Source organism: Hermetia illucens, chromosome 3 (genome assembly GCF_905115235.1).
Source record: "Hermetia illucens chromosome 3, iHerIll2.2.curated.20191125, whole genome shotgun sequence".
Taxonomy (NCBI): domain Eukaryota; kingdom Metazoa; phylum Arthropoda; class Insecta; order Diptera; family Stratiomyidae; genus Hermetia; species Hermetia illucens.
The window spans coordinates 48,887,733-48,906,954 of record NC_051851.1 but is presented as its reverse complement, the minus strand read 5'-3'; the positions used below and the strand labels follow the sequence as shown (position 1 = coordinate 48,906,954).

At 42.4% G+C, this 19,222-nt stretch overlaps 1 protein-coding gene across 1 annotated transcript in view; it reads right to left on the bottom strand.

Annotated features, from left to right (window-relative positions):
• LOC119652468 (pyrokinin-1 receptor) overlaps positions 1–18,554 on the bottom strand; it is a 513,354-nt gene extending 494,800 nt beyond the window's left edge. Inside the window, exon 1 of the mRNA XM_038056634.1 lies at positions 18,537–18,554. The gene's annotated coding sequence lies outside the window, so the exon portion shown is untranslated. The remainder of the gene's footprint in view (positions 1–18,536) is intronic.
• Between the last annotated feature and the right edge of the window lie 668 nt (positions 18,555–19,222).

The window sequence follows — 19,222 nt, the reverse complement described above, 5'->3', positions numbered from 1 at the left end:
TTAAAAGTGGCAACAGGAATGTTATCGAATTAGAAACAAATTGAAATAAGAAAAGAAAAAATACAAAATAAAATTCTATTATCGAAGCTAAAATGCTAGAATATTTTGATAATTTAAATACTTGCGAACGATTTCGAATCTTTTAGTAAATACTGTGGGTATCTTTAGTGTTCAACTATAATTTGTAAGTGAGAATACGGCTTATTAAAAACGATTTGAAGCGAGGAAAATGTTCTTTTTCAATTTAGTTCCCGCTCAGTTATTTTATTTATGCTGATACGGAAATTTACAAATTTTACACGAAAGTTCTTTGATAGGTAGCAGATGTGCAGACATGACAGCTTGAATTAATTAGCAAAAGTTCGATAGTGTTGAAGAGCATTTCTCTCCAATATTTATGGAAATTTATGTGCTGCTTTTCAATATTTACACATCTGCTCGCATTTGTGACTGAATAATTTCAAACACTATAAAAGCTTCGAGTAAATATTAGCCATAAAAAGTGAGTGTGGATTTTAAGTGAAATGAACCATATTTTCTCTATTAAAACAAATAAAGGCGATTTCAAAACAAATTTACTTTTGAATAAATATTTAGACTATGTATGTAGCTTGCTTTCAATTTACAAAGCAACAAATTTAGTAAAAGGCAACATGTCTAACATTGATTCATTTACGAGGAAGTTTCACTGGGCATATATTTGGAATATAATTGCCAGAGTCCTCTTGAAAATAAAGGGAAACTATTTAGTTTGCTATGCATAATCTTTTTTTTCTTTTACAGGAAAATTATCCCGAATTCTATTGAAAAATACTCAAGTTAAAAAAAAAATATTCTATCAATTTCAGAGTATTGTTTTTATGGTGAAAGTAAGGCTGGACAAAGTTTATGAATTATTCGATAAAAACTATATATTTAAAATTGCTTAACTCCTCACGATATCTCAGCTAGAACTCCGTTCTTAATTGCAGTTTTGCGGTCACTGTTGGACAGAAGAGCATATCTGTTATGCCAATAAACTTTTCCACAAAAAGTGAAATTTTTATTTTAATTTTAATTCCAGATACTAATTTGAGAAATTGTTGACTATGGTGTTGGGAGGAAAGATAAGGTTCCGGGATTAAATGGGATTACAAACAAAGCCCTGGAATGACTGCCAAAATCAAGTCTATAAAATTCATAAGTACATTTGAATGGTACATGGTGGAAGCAATGTTTCCCGCTCAGTGAAAGTGGGAAAAGTTAGTTCTGCCACCAATACCCCAAAAGTCACTGGGCATCCTCTTTAGGCCACCCTATCTGTCTTTTAACCACTATGGAGAATATGTTGGAGAAGGTGATATACAACAGGCTGCTTCCGTTCATCGTGCTAACGATTTGTCAATCGGAATAGCAGTATGGGTTTTGACGATGCCGTTCTACGGCCTATGCATTAGCAACGGTTGTTCGATCTGAATCGGGAGTCGTCGTCAGCCGTTTGTGGCTCCGCCATGAAGACGCTAGATGTCAGGGATACTTTTATTTGGCAGACTGGAGCTGGATTAAGGGCAAGTTTGTTAAACTGAATTTCTCTAGTTACATACCTACCTCTTGCAGAGAATTTTTTTGCTACGACATGGAAGACGGTGCGAAAGAATCAGGTGTGGCAGCGGATGTTCCCCAAAGCTACGTATTGGGGGCCCTGCTATGGAACATAATCCATGACGGAGGAGGTAACGTTGATTGGAAACACCCAGGGCACGACAGAAATTAAAAACTGGATGATATCAGACTCTGGATCTGGCCCAGGCTCACGGCTAAGAACTAGATTGCTTTTCGTTGTTCAACCGCAACCAGTGGAGTTGGACAGCGCATGAGTTATGAAACAACACTTGGAAATGATAAACTAGATAACTCTGTTAAGTCTAGGTGGAATATTTCACTGTATTGAACGGACTAGTTTACTGTATTGAATTCGCCTTTGTCTTATTACTGCTATGCCCAAGCAGCAGCCAGCAATCTCTGTCAGTTCGTCTAGAACTTTTTCTGTGTTCACTTAAATTATCAAAATAATTCCTGTAAGATTCGCTAGTTTTCACGCAAAAAATGAAAAATGCTCAAATTTAAAAAAAATTATTCTATCAATTTCAGAGTATTGTTTTTATGGTGAAAGTAAGGTCGAATAGAGTTTATAAATTAACATTAACCTGAATTTGACCTGATGATGAACATTTTGTTGGCGCTTATTTTGTACTTTGATTGCAAATTGTCGGTCATGTTAATGGGGAATAGAGTAAATGAATAGAATTTTCGAGACCACGCCTGAAATTTTACGTTACATACTTTCATTCAGCCATTCAACCGGCTGATATAACTTCTATCCTGCTTGATTAAATTAAAGTTTCTTTTCGTGATTTCCAAAAACAAATTTTCTACTGATCGTGTATTTACACTGTTAAATTGTTTTTCCAATATTTAGTGTGTCCGGATAGCTGAGTGGTTAGAGTGCAAGGCTGTCGTACGGAAGGTCGCGGTTCAAATCTCACTGGTGGCAGTGGAATTTGTATCGTGATTTGACGTCGGACACCAGTCGACTCAGCTGTGAATGAGTACCTGAGTCAAATCAGGGTAATAATCTCGAGCGAGCACAATGCTGACCACATTGCCTCCTAGTGTACCGTTATGGTCTTGAATGAAATGCCCTAACACACTTCAAGGCCCTGATCGAACATGGATTGTTGCGCCAACGATTATTATTATTAATGTTTTGTTGACAACAACACCTTATTTTAATCGCTTCACTGTCTATCTGTCTGTCCGTTTGTCGGTATTTTTTGTTTTTTGAGGAGGTAGAAGTATGCAATAGACGCTGTTCTAGATACGACAGCGTGTTAGATTTTTACCCACAAAAACCACCTCCGACTATCCCATTCCCCGTAGAATCACCATAGGGTATTATATAACGGGGCGGAGTTAGCTTGTTTTAGCTTGCTTCCTTTCCTCTAATTACGGCGTTCGCCACCGCCATTTTCTCGTCTCCTTTGCCTTTCGCTGTTTATTCTGGATGAACTCAATCATCGAATTGGCCCTCCTCACATGATGACATTTTCCAGTACTAGCAACTATCTTAGAGTTTCCTCTAGGTTCTCCTTTCTTCCACGAATCTGACAGTGAAAGAGTACATGCTTCGATTTCTCTCGGGTTCCAGCACAGTTTGGACTAGCGGTTGACGTAATTAGTTTAAACCTGTATACGTGCTGACCCATGGCTCTATGCCCTGCCAAAAACTGGGTAAGATTATAATTGATCTTACCTTTCCGTCTTTCCAACCACCATTCGATGATAGGGTTGAGCTTATATGTCCACTCACTCTGTCCCGAGCATTCCCAACGCTTTTGCCATCTATTTAAAGATCTTCACCTTTCTGAGTTCTTCGTTTGCGATAAACGAGAGATGGACCTAACGTTATATATACTAGTCATCTCTTCTGCCAGAATATCATTGGGCATCACTACCGATTTAATGAACGCAGCATCATTTGAGACGCTCCTGAAAGCAGAGCACATCCTAAAGGCTGTCCTTTTGTAGACTGTACTGATTTCATTAGAAATAAATGAGATATTCATTGCGTTTCCCCAAACTGGGGCTAAGCAACCTAGAAGTATAGCGTGGCTTTCCCACGTTCGGCATAATCCTTGCCATTGCGATAGTTGCGGTGGATACTCTGTCACAAGAATATTGAATGCGCTGCTTGTAACTGAGCTTCGCATCATCTTCACTCTCAAGTATTTGATGGCAGGCTTGGAAATGATGATATTATTCCCAATATGAACACGCGCATAGTTCCTTTCTGCGGCAAGTGATGGAGAAACTGTTGGAATATGGCGATCAGTTGCAAAATGTTTTCATCGACTTTAAAGCCGCCTATGATAGAATAGCCAGGGTGAAACTGTACACGGCTAAGAGAGATGTAGATGTTAATACCAGAGGCACCATCCTCTTCACATCCACCTCACCATTTGCCTATGCTGACGATACGGCCATTATGGTACAATCCCAGTCTACAGTACAGTCTACCTTCTTTGAAAGCAAGGCGAAAAACATGGTCTCAATATCAGAATCAAAGATGAAAGAAAAGCACCATCAAGTCACGCTGGTCAGATAAGAACACTACAGATAATAGATTTCAACTTGGGAACCGTTGATAATTTATCCTATTTAGGATCGAAAACTACAATCGATAATAGCTACGACGATGAATTTCCCGCACGTCAACAGAGCCTACTTAAACTTACACAAATTGTTTCGCTCGAAACGCCTCATCGTGGGGTCAAAACTCTTACCATTCAAGACAATGATCTCGCATGTCCTTATATGCTACTTGGAGACCTGAGTTTTTAGTAACAAAATTTCGAATCTCTTGGCCGCGTTCGAGAGAAGAATCCGTCGAAGAATTTTTGCCCCCATACATTGACGAGACGACGTTTGAGGGGGTAGAGCATTAGCCTCCCAATCTGGATGTTCTGGGTTCCAAACCGAGTCAGTCTCAGCAATTTTGCCGACGACGGATCTCTTCAGTTCGGACATGAATCTTCAAATTCTGTTCATGTTTCCTTTCAGAACTTTTCGGTTAGGATCAGCTTTGATCTTTTTGAGTACCTCCGTGTAGGACATTGTCGTTAGAATTACTGTTTTTATATCTTTTATGGTCTTTAAGTGTCCGGATAGCTGAGTGGTTAGAGCGCAAGGCTGTCGTACGGAAGGTCGCGGTTCAAATCTCGCTGGTGGCAGTGGAATTTGTATCGTGATTTTACGTCGGATACCAGTCGACTCAGCTGTGAATGAGTACCTGAGTCAAATCAGGATAATAATCTCGGGCGAGCGCAATGCTGACCACATTGCCTCCTAGTGTACCGTTACGGTCTTGAATGAAGTGCTCTAACACACTTCAAGGCCCTGATCCAACATGGATTGTTGCGCCAACGATTATTATTATTATTATTAACATTGGCGGAGACCTCGGAGCTGACAAATTTCTTCTAAATGAGTCTCTTTCTTGATCCTGTCCCCCCTCTTGAACATACGTGGTAGATGTTGGCACTATTTTTGTCGTCCAGCGATTTGCTTTCAGCTTATCGTTCTAGTGTTTTATTACCGCTGTTCTCAGTGAAATGGGACTACAAATAGCTCCTTGTTAATATTTAAATGACTTGTAGCATTCTATGCCAGTTTGGTCAGTCCAGATATCGACGATGGAAGATTTGACAAGTCCTCACAGAACTACCTGTCTGTCACACCCGATACTCGTAAATGGCTGAGTCTATTGAAGCGCCACTTGCTGCTGAGTTTAAAGGTGTGCAACATTTTTTTTTACAGATTATGGCCTATTTTGTGTGTGTTGGGAGGGCTCAAGATGTGAGCCCTAGAAAAAACCGGTTTAGTACACATTCCCCGTTATGTTTCGACATAAAAAAGTAAAAATGAGAATATGTATATATACATATATATATTTACACCCTTAGTGTACCTAAGTTGCGAACGCAGAGCTGCGTACGGCTAGGCGGATGTCATGGATTGAGTATAATAGCGTAGCCCACGGGGTCAGCTATCAATATCGCAAGTTAATCCTATAAATAAGCAGCCGCGGAGAAGCAGATAGTTTTCATTTGTTTTTATATTCCTAAATCCATTCTCCCTTTCTGGGGGAGAAAACATCCTCTATCGAATGAATTGTAGACGTGTTACACTGAATTCAAGCGGCTCTCCTCCAAATACCTTCCCCACCTTTCAAGGTAACCATGGAATTGCTGCAAGTCTGATTGATATCCCATTACTGCTGCGAAGTAATTCTGGAAACTTATTTAAGTTCTATTGATGGAATCCTTCAACAATACCAAAGTGGTTCTTAACTGTTGACCGTTTTGGTGGCTTTACCATCCGCGTCGACCTTTGTACACGGATTAAGAACGGAATCCAGCAGGTTTCGCAGAAACTAAGTAATGTTTTGAACAGAGGGTATCAATTAATTTAAAGTGGTAATGAAAAATAAAAGGGAGCTTAGTCGCGATAGCCCTGTGAGCCCCAATTCCAAGTTTTCATTACTTCTTGTAAAGGCGATCTTGTGGGCTAGTGACCTGCAATTTTCGAAAAATTTTTTACTGCTGGCGAAACGTCGACACCGCCTCGTATGAGGACTGGCCTCACGGCACACGGTCCTCAGAATTTCTCGAACTCAAACAAGAATTCCAATAACATAACCTGGATATTCTGGGCCTAAGCGAAATAACATGGTGGCCCTCTGGAGAGAACTCTTCTCCCTCTTAAACAATGTGGTTTTGTATTCTTGAAAGCCGGGTGGTGGAACATGACATTTTTTCTCAGCTGGAATCAGATTGAGGATAAATACCCACAAAATCAAGGTTCTCAGTTTGACAGTTTATTGTACTGTTCTTATCTGCATTAATACGCAAAGCATCGAAGGCGTCGATCAATTTGTATATCTAGGAAGCCAGGTTTCTGTCAACGGTGGATGTCGCACGATGCATTCACAGCACTAGATCCACTAGATTCGCTGACTTGACTTAAAACTGTAAATACAATCGTAACAGCCAGATCAAGTTGAGATTGTTCTGTACTAATGTTCTTTCTATGTTGGTATATGGAAGGAGCTCATGGGAAGTGACCATCACTATTACTCAAAAGCTCCAAGTCTTTATCAACACCTGTCTGCGACGTATCATCTGAGTTCGATTGGTTGATACTATTTCGAACAAGAATAGGTAACACATTAAGGAAGGGCGAAAATTGTTTTCTTGGTATCGGGAAGGCTTGGAAAAAGTTGAAGTGCATGTCAGTGGGCCCTGTACAATAGCGAATAGACATGGTTAATGCGTCATACCCCACCAAGGGGTCTTAAGTTCTTAAACTAAAGTTAATGTACCATAGCTTGTGTTTTATTGTCTCCCGTAAGCGTAGAAAGCCTTAGAAGATTACGCTTATTTCTTCCAAAGGCATTGAAATTTTAACGGGTACTGAAACCCGTTTTAGCGTGTATATTCTTTTTATGTACACACGAATACTCCAAGGTTCATATGCACAATCAATATTTTCACGCTGAAAGTATTTTGCTTATACTTCAGAAAATTCCAGATATTCGAAGATTTTTCTGGGTTTCCATATACTCTTTCTACTCCCAAACCTGAGGTGGTAATATAATATCATTATTTTCATGGAAATCATTACTAGGTGTATTCTTGAATCTGATTCAAGGTAGAGGTGGAGTGTAATTTAATTTTTTTTTTACACAGAAAATGTGTTTCATACCACAAAGCACGGAAAAAGTATGTCATTTTTCCGTTGCTTTGTGTTTATGTGGCTTTGAAGCATGCACATCATGTAACAGAATCAGAAATTCTTCTAAAGAGAAGAAAAAATGGTGGAAATGGAAAACCATTTTGTGAAATATATTGAGATGTGCTGATTGCTTTGAAGTATTATTTCGATAAGAATACTATTTGCTGTGGTGGAGGTCTCGCGTAATCGCTTCCATTGCAAATAAAATGAAATAATAAAGATACAATTTCAAATATCATCAAATCGTACAAAGTGTATACCTTCTGGGCCAGGAAATGAATGAAGAAGATCCCAGTCACGGATATCCCTGCTTTGCAATATTCTAGTGGTACATGCCTTACCGATTGCCATTTTGAAGCATTTTCCGTCTGCACGCCCATGTAACTACAGAAGTAGAATCCGTGCAATCTGGAAGACTTTTCAAAACTTGTGTATAAGAACAGATGGCCTCCGCGTCATTCGCATCCAATTTAAGAAACAAGAATCCCATCATGTGGATGCCGTCTTACATACAAAGTGAATTACGAACCCCATCTATTCGAAGTATTATAGAAAGAAGTCACATAGTAGAATTTTGACGCTTCATGCCAATGAAGGTGATTGTGGTTTCCAACTTTAGGAATAACTACGAGAGAAGTTTCCTATTTTACTGTACAACTTGCTTGGTCATGGCTCCCTTCCTGATCATAAGCGATTTGAAGAACATTTGAATTTTTACTTATCAATTACTTTTAGAAATTCTGTACACTGTTAAAATCGACTAATTTAGGTAGGTATCATTTTAATAAGGACTTTCGGATTTGTGGATTGGTTTGGGGTAGAGGACACTCGTCAGATACTTCCTGACTCCTCTATCCTGCTCCCTTATTCGTGGATACAATATGAGAGTAAATTATATTCAAGGCGAAAATCTCTCGACAATGCAGGAAGAAAAAGAAATCATTTTGAATGTTTTGCATCAAAGTTATTTTATTTTCGTATGTATTCTATGAAGGACTAGACCATTTGGGAGAGAGCTTTATTTCCTATAAGAGACAAAAAAAAACCAACTGGTAACCACATTCGCTTACGTTGCTCCCAGGGCAGACGTAAGGCAAAGAGTTATGAATTGTTTCTATCTTGGACAGCCGTTGTGTGGCCTATAATGGTAGGAGAATGAAAAATTAAAATAAATCGGAAAATTGGAAGCTGGGCACTTCAGGACAGAACACTTCCTTCTACCAAATTTGATATCAATAGGAGTAACCGTTTCGAAGATAATAGGTGTGACAGATACACAGCCAGAGGAATGGACAAACAGATAGACAGTTAATCGATTTCAATAAGGTTTTGTTTTACACAAAACCTTAGAAGACTTTATATCTGAAGAAAAGTTAAACACAATTAAGTTGGGAATTTTGAGGGAGATTGATATAAAAATTAGTTTATTTTAGTCATGACAAAAATTGACGTGTGTCAATTGTGACATTGACCTGTCAGAAACTGAGTGATTTAAATATCTTGGACCAATGCTATCAGTCAACGGAGAGCTGCGTTATGAAATTCCTTCACGCATTAGCGCAACCATTTCGCATTTCGCAACTAGTGTTTTTGTGATCGACATTTGAATGAACGTCTCAAATCTAAAATTTACCGTAGTGTCGTTAGTTCATCACCCTCTATGGTTCGGACTGTTGGGCGTCTATAAAAGGCAATGAACGGCATGTTACGGTGTTGGAGACGAAGATGTTGCGTTGGGCTAGTGGTACTAGTGGTGGGACTGAGTGTGTGATCACATCTGAAATGAGGATATGGGAGGTTGTGAGATTGTGAGAAAAATGCGGAAAAGCGTCTTCGACGGTGTGGTCACGTAATTCGCGCTTACGAGAATTTCCAATTTTCCAAAATTGACGTGAACATCGGAATCGATTTTAAGCGATCAGTGTCGGCCGGATGGGGATTCGAAAGCCTCACGACTACATTCAGATCAAAAATTTGACATAACAACCGATCATGACGAGCCGACCTCGATTGCAAACGGGACAAAGCTTAAAGGAAAGGGAAAAAGATGACAAAAAAAAATTGGCGTTGAAACCTATTGTGGACCTCAGTTCTGATTTAACAACTTAATAATGTTTTACTATTTAAATCGCATGGTCTGGGGTACACGAATTGGCAACCATATTGCAGATCCACGACGAACTTAAGAAAGAAGTAAAAGTGAAATTTTCATTCACTAAATATAATACTATATTTTTATATTTTTCTGGTATACTCTCCTCCAGATAATGAAAATCTCTGCTACATTACCCTGAGTTTACATTTAGGCAGTATGTGTGCTATCGCTCAGATGGAAGTGATTGATGCCCCCACGTATCTTACGATTTCCGTTAGTAGATGAAATGTTATTCGCTGCCGATGGAGTACATCAGAACAAGAAATCGGATGTCTGATACATCCATATCCAAGACACTCCCATGAAAAAAATTGCGCTATGCCTCTGAATTAGCCAAGACTGCTGAAACTGCAATTGTTGGTTTCGGTCCTCACAAAAGAGAAATGGAGACCTCGTTGAATCTAAACCATACCGACGGGTTACTCAAAATAGTTCCACCACATTAAATCTAGACATAGAATTTAAACGATTTGTATATTCCCGGACGATTTCTGAGGTGATCAAAGGATTGATGAGCGTTCTCAGGCCAGCTTCATGCGCCAGTTCTTCATTCGGTTGTCAATCGTTAGGTTCTTAGCACCGCATATGTCTCAGTCTCGAAAGCTTTTTCATATTGTCAAAAGGAAGGCTTTCTTATATTGTCACAAGACTCCCACTTCTCATTTTTACGCAAAAAGTAGACTCCTGTTCCAGAACCCTGTTCTAGTCTTGAGCCACCGGTGTAAAAGGCACCAGTATATTCTACTACACGTTCTTCTGGTTCATTCCAGTACAAACAAAAAATTTTTTACAGTGATACTGACAGAGGAATATTGATATAATTAGAACAACCAATAACCACATGAGGCAGTAATCCCAATGACGAGGCAAAGATCCGTCTGTATATCCTGTAAGCTGTAAGAGCCGGTTTCATCCTCGCCCGGACATGTTTACTCGAAAGAACCTATCTCAAATAAATTCATCTCTTCGGAAAGCTGAGCAGTTTTATCCTTCTTCCTCAAAAATAAAGACCATTCAGTTTCCTCTTTTTAAGGTTTTATGTAAAACAGCACCTTATTAGAATCGATTCAATGCCTGCCTGTCTATGTGCCTGCCTTTCTGATTGCCAATTTATTCGGAAACGGCTGAGAGTATTGTCACGTTGTCTGTGAATCCCATCCCATCCCCAGCATATTACCATATTTTAAAAGTTGGCCCGAAAACCCCCCTTAAGAAGTACCGTTACAAATAATAAGCATTAAAATTGATAGACCAGTAGCTTACTCCAAACTACAATTTTATTTTATTATGTATTTATATATTTCGGGAGCAACTTACTCCCAGCTTTGTACTGATGAAGCTTTTATAAGCATCAAGTTAATGCGGACTTCCCCACAATTCCTTCCAGTCTCCTCATCTTTGATCCCGCAAAACATATCTATGCGTGCGGTCGAGCCGTTTTCTTTTATTTTCCAAGTTTATCTGTTTTAGCTCGTTAGGCCGTCTCAACCTCCCTTGTTTGTTTGGTGATTTTCAGATCCGGTGTGGACCCACGCATCGGTACCGACACGTTGTATAATGACACGTGAGGGATCGGACCACTCAAAAGACCCTCCCGAATTCCCGAGCCTAGCTAGCACAGAGGCGTACAAGGACGGGTCAACCAAGTGCTTTGATGAAGCTCCAGTAATTGCGAGCAGACCTTCACGGTCCACTTAGCCAATTTCTTTTAGGTTTTGAGATAACTCTTCCCTCTAGCTCATCTTGGTGAGTTAGAATGGTCATACCCGAAACGACCAACTTCCAGTATTTCGATTTGTTTGCAAGTAGCCCCGTAGTAGTTTCATTTAGTTTTACTCGAAGTCCCTGCTTAAACCTCGAAATGCCCGTTAAGTCAGGGATCCGTTGTATATTTCTCCTCACCATTTCGAGGTATCGATCAATAGTTAGCAGGGCCACATCACCTGCATAATATTAGGCGGACATAGGTAGATTTTTGTTTACCTAGCACTGAGTCCATCAACATATTGAACAGAGATGGAGATGCACACTTCTTTGGCAGCCTTTTGTTGCTTCTGTTGTCTGGTTGAAATTAACACCTACACAAGCACACAATTGACAAGCATAGATTCACTTGACTAAAATATCATCGACATGATGCTCTTCTGGGGGCATTTGGGTATTTAAAAGGGCGCACAGTCGAAAGCCCAACATCTTCGAACACGCCGATCGCGTACTCGCCTTTCAAAACTACTTCCTCTATCTTTGAAACCAAGGAATGAAGGGCAGATTCACAAGTCTTCTATGCTGGTAAAAATATTGCTGTTTATTTAGCGAGTGTGATCTTAGCGCTTTCTCGCAAATATTATGCTCAACCGAATTGCGAGACTATGTGCACTTTTATTATCAGCGACTGCTTTTGGTATCAATGCACATAAACAAAAATCGTAATAGCAAAAACGAAAAAAGTACAATCCTACTTACCCTTACGATTTAAAACTACTTTGTAAAATAAGCCAAGTAAGTATACTTCTGCAAAATTACTGCTTCTGCATATAAAAAGAACTCTGTATGAGAAACTTAAGTAATCCAATTAAGTAATTATGATTACTTATATTTTTATTAAAATATTTAAGCGAACTCAATGCGAATTCTATACAGCAAACTCAACGCGAATTCTATACAGCAAACTTAACTCAAATTCTATTTTTTTAATTCAAAAAGGACTTCCATATTCTTTAGCAATTTTCAACTTAATAATTAAAATTCAGTGACAGGTCTGAAAAAACATAATTACTGCGATCTTCCACTCCCTTGGCATGCCACGCAAAGTGGATAGATCCGCGCCATCTATTCGCTCGCAACATTCGAAATAAATTTCGAATGCTGCGAATCCTGCCGCGCCACATCACTCCGCCCCCAGATGAAACCTAGGGGGTTTCAGCGACTGATCCCCGAACTTCGTTCGCCGTTAATCCACAAAGCGGACACGACGTTGCTTCGGGGCGCACGCGGGTTTCAGCCTGGACAAAGAGACCGCCTTTTTGTGACCACCGATCTCGAGCTGGAAGAAATGTTCTCCCCGCTCGAGAACGCGGTACGGGCCCTCATAGGGAGGCTGCAGCGGCTTCCGGACGGCATCCGTTCTGATCAGCACATGCGTGCATGTGTCCAGTTCCTTGGGCGAACAAGCAGGTATGGACGAGTGTCGAGTGGGTGGTGGCGCCTTGATGCGCCGGAGATTGTCCCTCAGCAGACGCACCAACCCCGACTCCGTGAGACCCGATCTCTTGTCGAAGACCGGATCGCTTGGGAGTCTTGGGTTCTCCCCGTAAACCAGCTCCGCGGGGCTGGCAGCAAATTCCTCTCGGCGGGTTGTACGAAGGCCGAGTAGGACGAGAGGCAAGACTTGCGTCCAGGACGGGTCGTCGCGTGCCATAATGGCGGCTTTCAGCGTCCGGTGCCAACGTTCCAACATCCCATTGGATTGTGGGTGGTATGCCGTAGTCCGCTGGCGTTTAAAACCAAGGAGTTTGCCTAACTCGGAGAAAAGGGTGGACTCAAATTGCATTCCCTGGTCAGTGATGACCACTGCAGGGACGCCAAAGCGAGGTATCCACTCTCGACAGAGGGCTTCAGCACATGATTGCGCCGTAATGTCTTTCAGAGGTATTGCCTCAGGCCACCGCGTGAACCTGTCGATGATTGTGAGGCAATACTTATAACCGTGCGAGTCTCGCAAAGGCCCTATTATATCGAGGTGTATGGTGTGGAAACGCTTGGTAGTGCGGGGGAATGAGCCCACTTCTTTCCTAACATGCCTGGAGACTTTACATTTTTGGCATGCGATGCACTCTCTGGCCCAGGAATTGATATCCTTGTTCATGGAGGGCCAGAAGTATTTTCCGGTGACTAACCGGTTTGTTGTCCTGATGCCGGGGTGCGCCAAGTCGTGAACTGCGTGGAACACTTCCTTGCGAAATGTGGCCGGAATGTATGGCCGAGGTCCCTTTTCCGAGTCTTCGCAGCAGAGCGAGAGGTTTGAGCCGAAGATGGGCAACTCCCGAAATTTGTATTTGGGGTTGGACTTGAGGCTCTGAAGTGCTGCGTCATCCACTTGCGCCTTGGCAATAGCCGAGAAATCGAGTGAGGCGGGGATGTTAACTTCGGAGACACGAGACAAAGCGTCAGCAACAATGTTGTCCTTCCCGGACACGTGCTGGATGTCCGACGTAAACTGGCTTATGAAGCTCAGGTGTCGAAGCTGACGAGGGGACGCTTTGTCGGGCTTCTGTTTCAAAGCGAACGTGAGAGGCTTATGGTCCGTGAACACTGTGAACGGCCTGCCTTCTAGGGAGAAACGGAAGTATTTGATGGACAGGTATGCGGCGAGCAGTTCGCGATCGTAGGTGCTGTAGTTCCGTTGAGCGGGATTCAACTGCTTCGAGAAGAAGCTCAACGGCTGCCAAACTTGGTCCACCTTTTGGTGAAGGGCAGCACCTACTGCGATGTCAGAGGCATCAACAAAAACGGCTAGGGGTGCATCTTGAAGAGGGAATGCCAAGAGTGTAGCGTCAGCCAGTTGTTGACGAGATTTGTCAAACGCGCAGATAGCCTCTTCAGACCACACGATCTCTCGTGTGTCCTTAGTTTTGGGGCCAGACAAGTACGCGTTCAAAATGGACTGGAGATGGGCGGCCTTGGGCAGGAAACGACGGTAGAAGTTTAGCATGCCCAAGAACCTCCTCAACTCCCTCACTGTCTTTGGACGCGGGAAGCTTGTGATTGCTTGCACCTTGTCTGGGTCGGGCTGTATTCCTTCAGGGGAAATGAAATGGCCGAGGAATCTCACCTGTTGTTGAAGGAATTTGCATTTCTCAACGTTTAGGACTAAACCGGCCTCAAGGAGACGTTGAAAAATGCACTCGAGATGGGCTAAGTGCTCAGACTCAGTAGAAGAAGCGACCAAAACATCATCCAAATATACGAAACAGAATTCGAGGTTTCGCAGGACTGAGTGAATGAACCTTTGAAAGGTTTGCGCCGCATTGCACAATCCGAAAGTCATTCGGGTGAACTCGAAGAGTCCAAAGGGTGTGCATATTGCCGTCTTTGGAATGTCTTCAGGAGCTACTGGAATTTGGTGATAAGCCTTGGTTAAGTCCAAGGTCGAAAAGATGCGGCAATTTGCGAGGTGATGCGCAAAGTCGTGGATGAGTGGAATTGGATATCGGTCAGGAACAGTCTGTGCATTTAGCCTTCTGTAATCCCCACATGGGCGCCATTCGCCATTTGGCTTAGGGACCATATGCAGTGGGGAAGACCAACAGCTGTTTGAGGGCCTGCAGATACCCTGTTGAACGAGTTGTTCAAACTCTTTCCGTGCAATTGCCAGTTTCTGAGATGGTAGAGGACGCACCTTCGAGAAGATCGGGGAACCAGTAGTGTTAATGTGGTGCTGCACATTGTGCTTCACTGGTTTGGAGAGACTACAGTTGGTAGTAATCTGGCTGAACTTTTGGAGAAGTGCCCGAACACGAGAGTCGGTAATGTCTTCTAAAAGAACGGAAAGATTATTGCCTGGGTGAGATACCATATGTCCCGACGAATTAAGGTTGGTCGTGGAATCTATAAGAGACTTGTTTTGCAAGTCCACCAGCAATCCATAGTGACACAGGAAGTCTGCGCCTAGTATGGGGAAGCTGACATCCGCCAGGATGAAACGCCACGAAAACGTCCTACGCAAGCCAAGACTCACGTCCACTTGCCTATACCCGTACGTGTTTATGCGAGAGGAATTTGCTGCCGCAAGTTTGAGCGGTTGAGGGAAAAGTTGATGATGCTGGGGTACGGGAAGAACCGAAACCTCCGCACCCGTGTCGACGAGGTAGTTGCGCCTGCTGAGGGGGTCGAAAATAGTTAGGCGACGTGGTGCTGCGTTCTGGGTGGCCGCCGCCAAGACCCCCCGCGGACCTAGTTTTTTGCGGTAGGAGAGAATCTACACGGTAGCGTACATCGTGTCGCTTTATCCCCGAATCTGCGGTGGTACCAGCAAATCCCTTGGTCCGTGGACTGTCTTGACGACCTGCTACCTGATCGCCCTTTTCGGATGGCAGACCGCGAGCGTGCTCGCGATCTGGCGCCCGAACGCTGAGCGTCCAACGTCGCCCGCATCTCGGCCATACTGGCTGTTAATGCAGCAATCTCGCGCCTCATTTCACCCACCTCATCCGACGGTGGTTGAACGGCCGCCAAGGTTGGGCGTACGTACACCTCCTGAACCTGGTCGGCCGTCGCTGCCAGTTCCTCCAAGGAACCGGAGACGCAAGCGAGGATCGCCTGGGTGCCCTCCGGGAGCCGACGCAGCCAGAGCGACTTGATCAGGTCTTCGCCGATCTTACTCCCACCCAATTGCCTCATTTCACGAAGCAATTGGCTGGGAGTTCGATCACCTAAGGTTAAACCTGCCAGCAAGTGGTCTAATTTTGCCGACTCGCTTGCCGACAGGCGCCTGATCAACTCGCTCTTGAGCTGCACATACGATGTCGACTTCACCACGTCGGACACCAGAAGTATGGACTCTTCGTCCAGGCCGACCACCGCGTAGTTGAAACGTGTCGCGTCCGATGTGATGCCGGACATTTGGAACTGTGCTTCCAAATGCACGAACCACAGCTCGGGGTTCCGCCGCCAAAACGGAGGGACGCGTACGGCGAGGGCGGTCACTTGCGGGTTCGATGGGCCTGCTGCGTCTTTATTGTCAAAAGACATCTTGTTTCACGAAAAGTACGAGATTGAAATGCAAACGCGGTGAGTTTATTCTGAAACGCGGTGAACTTTACACCGACACGGCAGGCCGCACCCACAAATGCACGCACGAAACGAGAAAAGAAAAAAAAAAAAACGAAGCGGACGCTATCCAGCGCAGACCAAAAACACTACCAATGAGAATGGAGGGCGATGTTAAACACCTGCACGCCGTCTCTTGCAGCGATTTCAATTTTTTTATTACTATTTTTTTTTTTTTTTTTTTTTTAACTGAATAAATAAATAAATATTATATATAAATGAATAATAATTTCTCTTAAGTATAACTCCTCGTTGTTTGTCGGCTGTAGCTGCGGCGTTGGCGGTGCTGGGGACGTCCGTTTGTTGCCGTTGTTGATCGTTGTGGCAATGATGACTAGTCCGGTGCGTGAAAGGTGTTGTGCAGGAGGGCGTGCGTACGGGAAGTCGCGTGAAAATCCACTTCTGGTGAGGGTCCGACGTGTGTCGCGCAGTACACTGTGTAGAGAAGGTTTTCTCGCGTTTTTCTTTCTTGCCTCTGCTCCGACTCGGGATGTGGAGATGTGACACGTTTTCGTGATGTTTACCACGGCACTCCACACTCAACTGTAGATGCGAACGCGTGAAAATCGCTTGCCGTACGGTCTACTGATGTTTTGGAAGGATTTCTCAGACCTTGGAAGTTCTATTTCTGCCGTGTTGCTCGGACGAATTTTTGTCGTTAATAGAACTTCACCAATGTCGGCGATGGTGGACAATTATTCACTTTTAATATTGACTTAGAGTGAAATACAATTAACTTATAACAACTAAAACGGCGGCACCTGCTGAGGAGGCGGCGATGGTGGCGGAGCCTTCGGCTCCTGCTGCGATAGCGATGGTTGCAGCGGTGATATTGGTGTCGGCTGCGACGGTAGCGGCTACGGCGGTGACGGCGGCGGCTTCGACCTCTGCGGCGATGGTGGAGTTGAGTGCGGCGGCGGAAGTGGCTGCGGCAGCGATGGCGGCTGCGGCTGCGGAACTCTTACTTAACTCCAATCGGTTGTTGCGGCTGCCTGCTGGGCGATTGTGCTTGCGCAGACTGCGATTTGTTGATGGGGATGATGATGTGCTTGAGTTTTTCAATTTTGCAGGTTCTGGGAATTCGGGATCCTAGTTGTTGATGCTGTTGGTGCGAGTTCCGGGGTCACCAATTAAGTAATCCAATTAAGTAATTATGATTACTTATATTTTTATTAAAATATTTAAGCGAACTCAATGCGAATTCTATACAGCAAACTCAACGCGAATTCTATACAGCAAACTTAACTCAAATTCTATTTTTTTAATTCAAAAAGGACTTCCATATTCTTTAGCAATTTTCAACTTAATAATTAAAATTCAGTGACAGGTCTGAAAAAACATAATTACTGCGATCTTCCACTCCCTTGGCATGCCACGCAAAGTGGATAGATCCGCGCCATCTATTCGCTCGCAACATTCGAAATAAATTTCGAATGCTGCGAATCCTGCCGCGCCACAAAACTTCCTATTCACGATTTCTCATTCGTACACAGCTTAAAATTCAAAATGTTCCTCGATATATTGAACTCCGCGTTCATATGAAATTACTTTATTTGATGATGACGCCATACATGCCTTAAAGTGCCATCATCTCACTTGAAATACAAAACCTTCTATAAATTTATTATAATAGTTGAATTTCCTTCAAACTTTCCAAAATTGTTTATTATATTATTGCTTATACTCATAACTTCTACGATGAACTTTAGGGAGGTTTCGGGAAAATTTCTAGAATACGTATAATAATATGCTATTATTAACTTTATTTACGCGAATATCGGCATGGGATGGCCTTTTTCAGATTTGCGGTTGGAAAGGTTCTGAGAATGAGACCTGTTACACTTTTCGGAATATGCATTTTGAGCCATCACTCCCCTATGTTTCACCCAGTATCAATAATAGGATTAGTTTCGAAAAGTACTAATCGAGCCATTTGACACCTCATATGACCATATTCTATAAAAAAAAATGCCATACCCCCCTTCGGCATGTATATATATAGGGAGCCGCTCTTGAACTCAGTGCAAAACGATGAAACTCGTTGTATGTAAAAGGATTCACAGACCACACGTAGGGTTTTATTTCACACAAAAGCTTGATGAACGAAGAATTTTGTCTGAAGCTTCTGTCCGCTGGACAGTGAATGGATGAAATTATCATTATTCCTACGAAGTTAAATGCGTGCGACATTGGACGTCTAGGAATGCATAACATTACTTACCTTATTGAATTGAAGACTTGAACGATTGTGGTGAGAAAGCGATCCTGGAAAATTAAACAGAAAAACATATTTAATTGAGTCTCATTCGAATAGTGTTCGTTAAATATATTAGTCAGAATTATATCTTACGGCAAATAAAGAAGCGCGTATTGATTAGTTTTCCTTTACTCTGAAAGATGAGGAGTAACAATGGATTAACCAGATTATAAGCGAAATTTAGCCATCATGTGTCCAAAGCAGCATCGATAATGATAATTTAGTCGTGTAAGTAATAAAATAAAACTCATGATATTCTAAAAAGTTCGCTATGTTTTACTAAATTTCTACTCAAAGCCTTTGCTGCAGTTTTTCTTATACTAATAGCCACAGATCGCTGAATTTTAAATTTAGATCATTGAATTTTAGATTTTAGACGCACTAATAGCAAAAATGGGTACAGTAAAAGTTTTTTTCTCCTAGCCAGCCAGTTTAAAATATCATGAAGAGATAGCAACGTTTTTCCAATAGAATAATGGTCTACATTTGACGTTCTGCCACCGCCTTCCTAACCTTTCAGTAAATGTTTATTTTTGCGGAGTTACACTTAGGAATGGTCCAAGCTTTAATTTGAACTTTACCTCTGCCCTTGTGGTTGGGCCTTTAGTCACCCCATATACTTTGTTCATCGTACTCATTCCTTTTTTTCC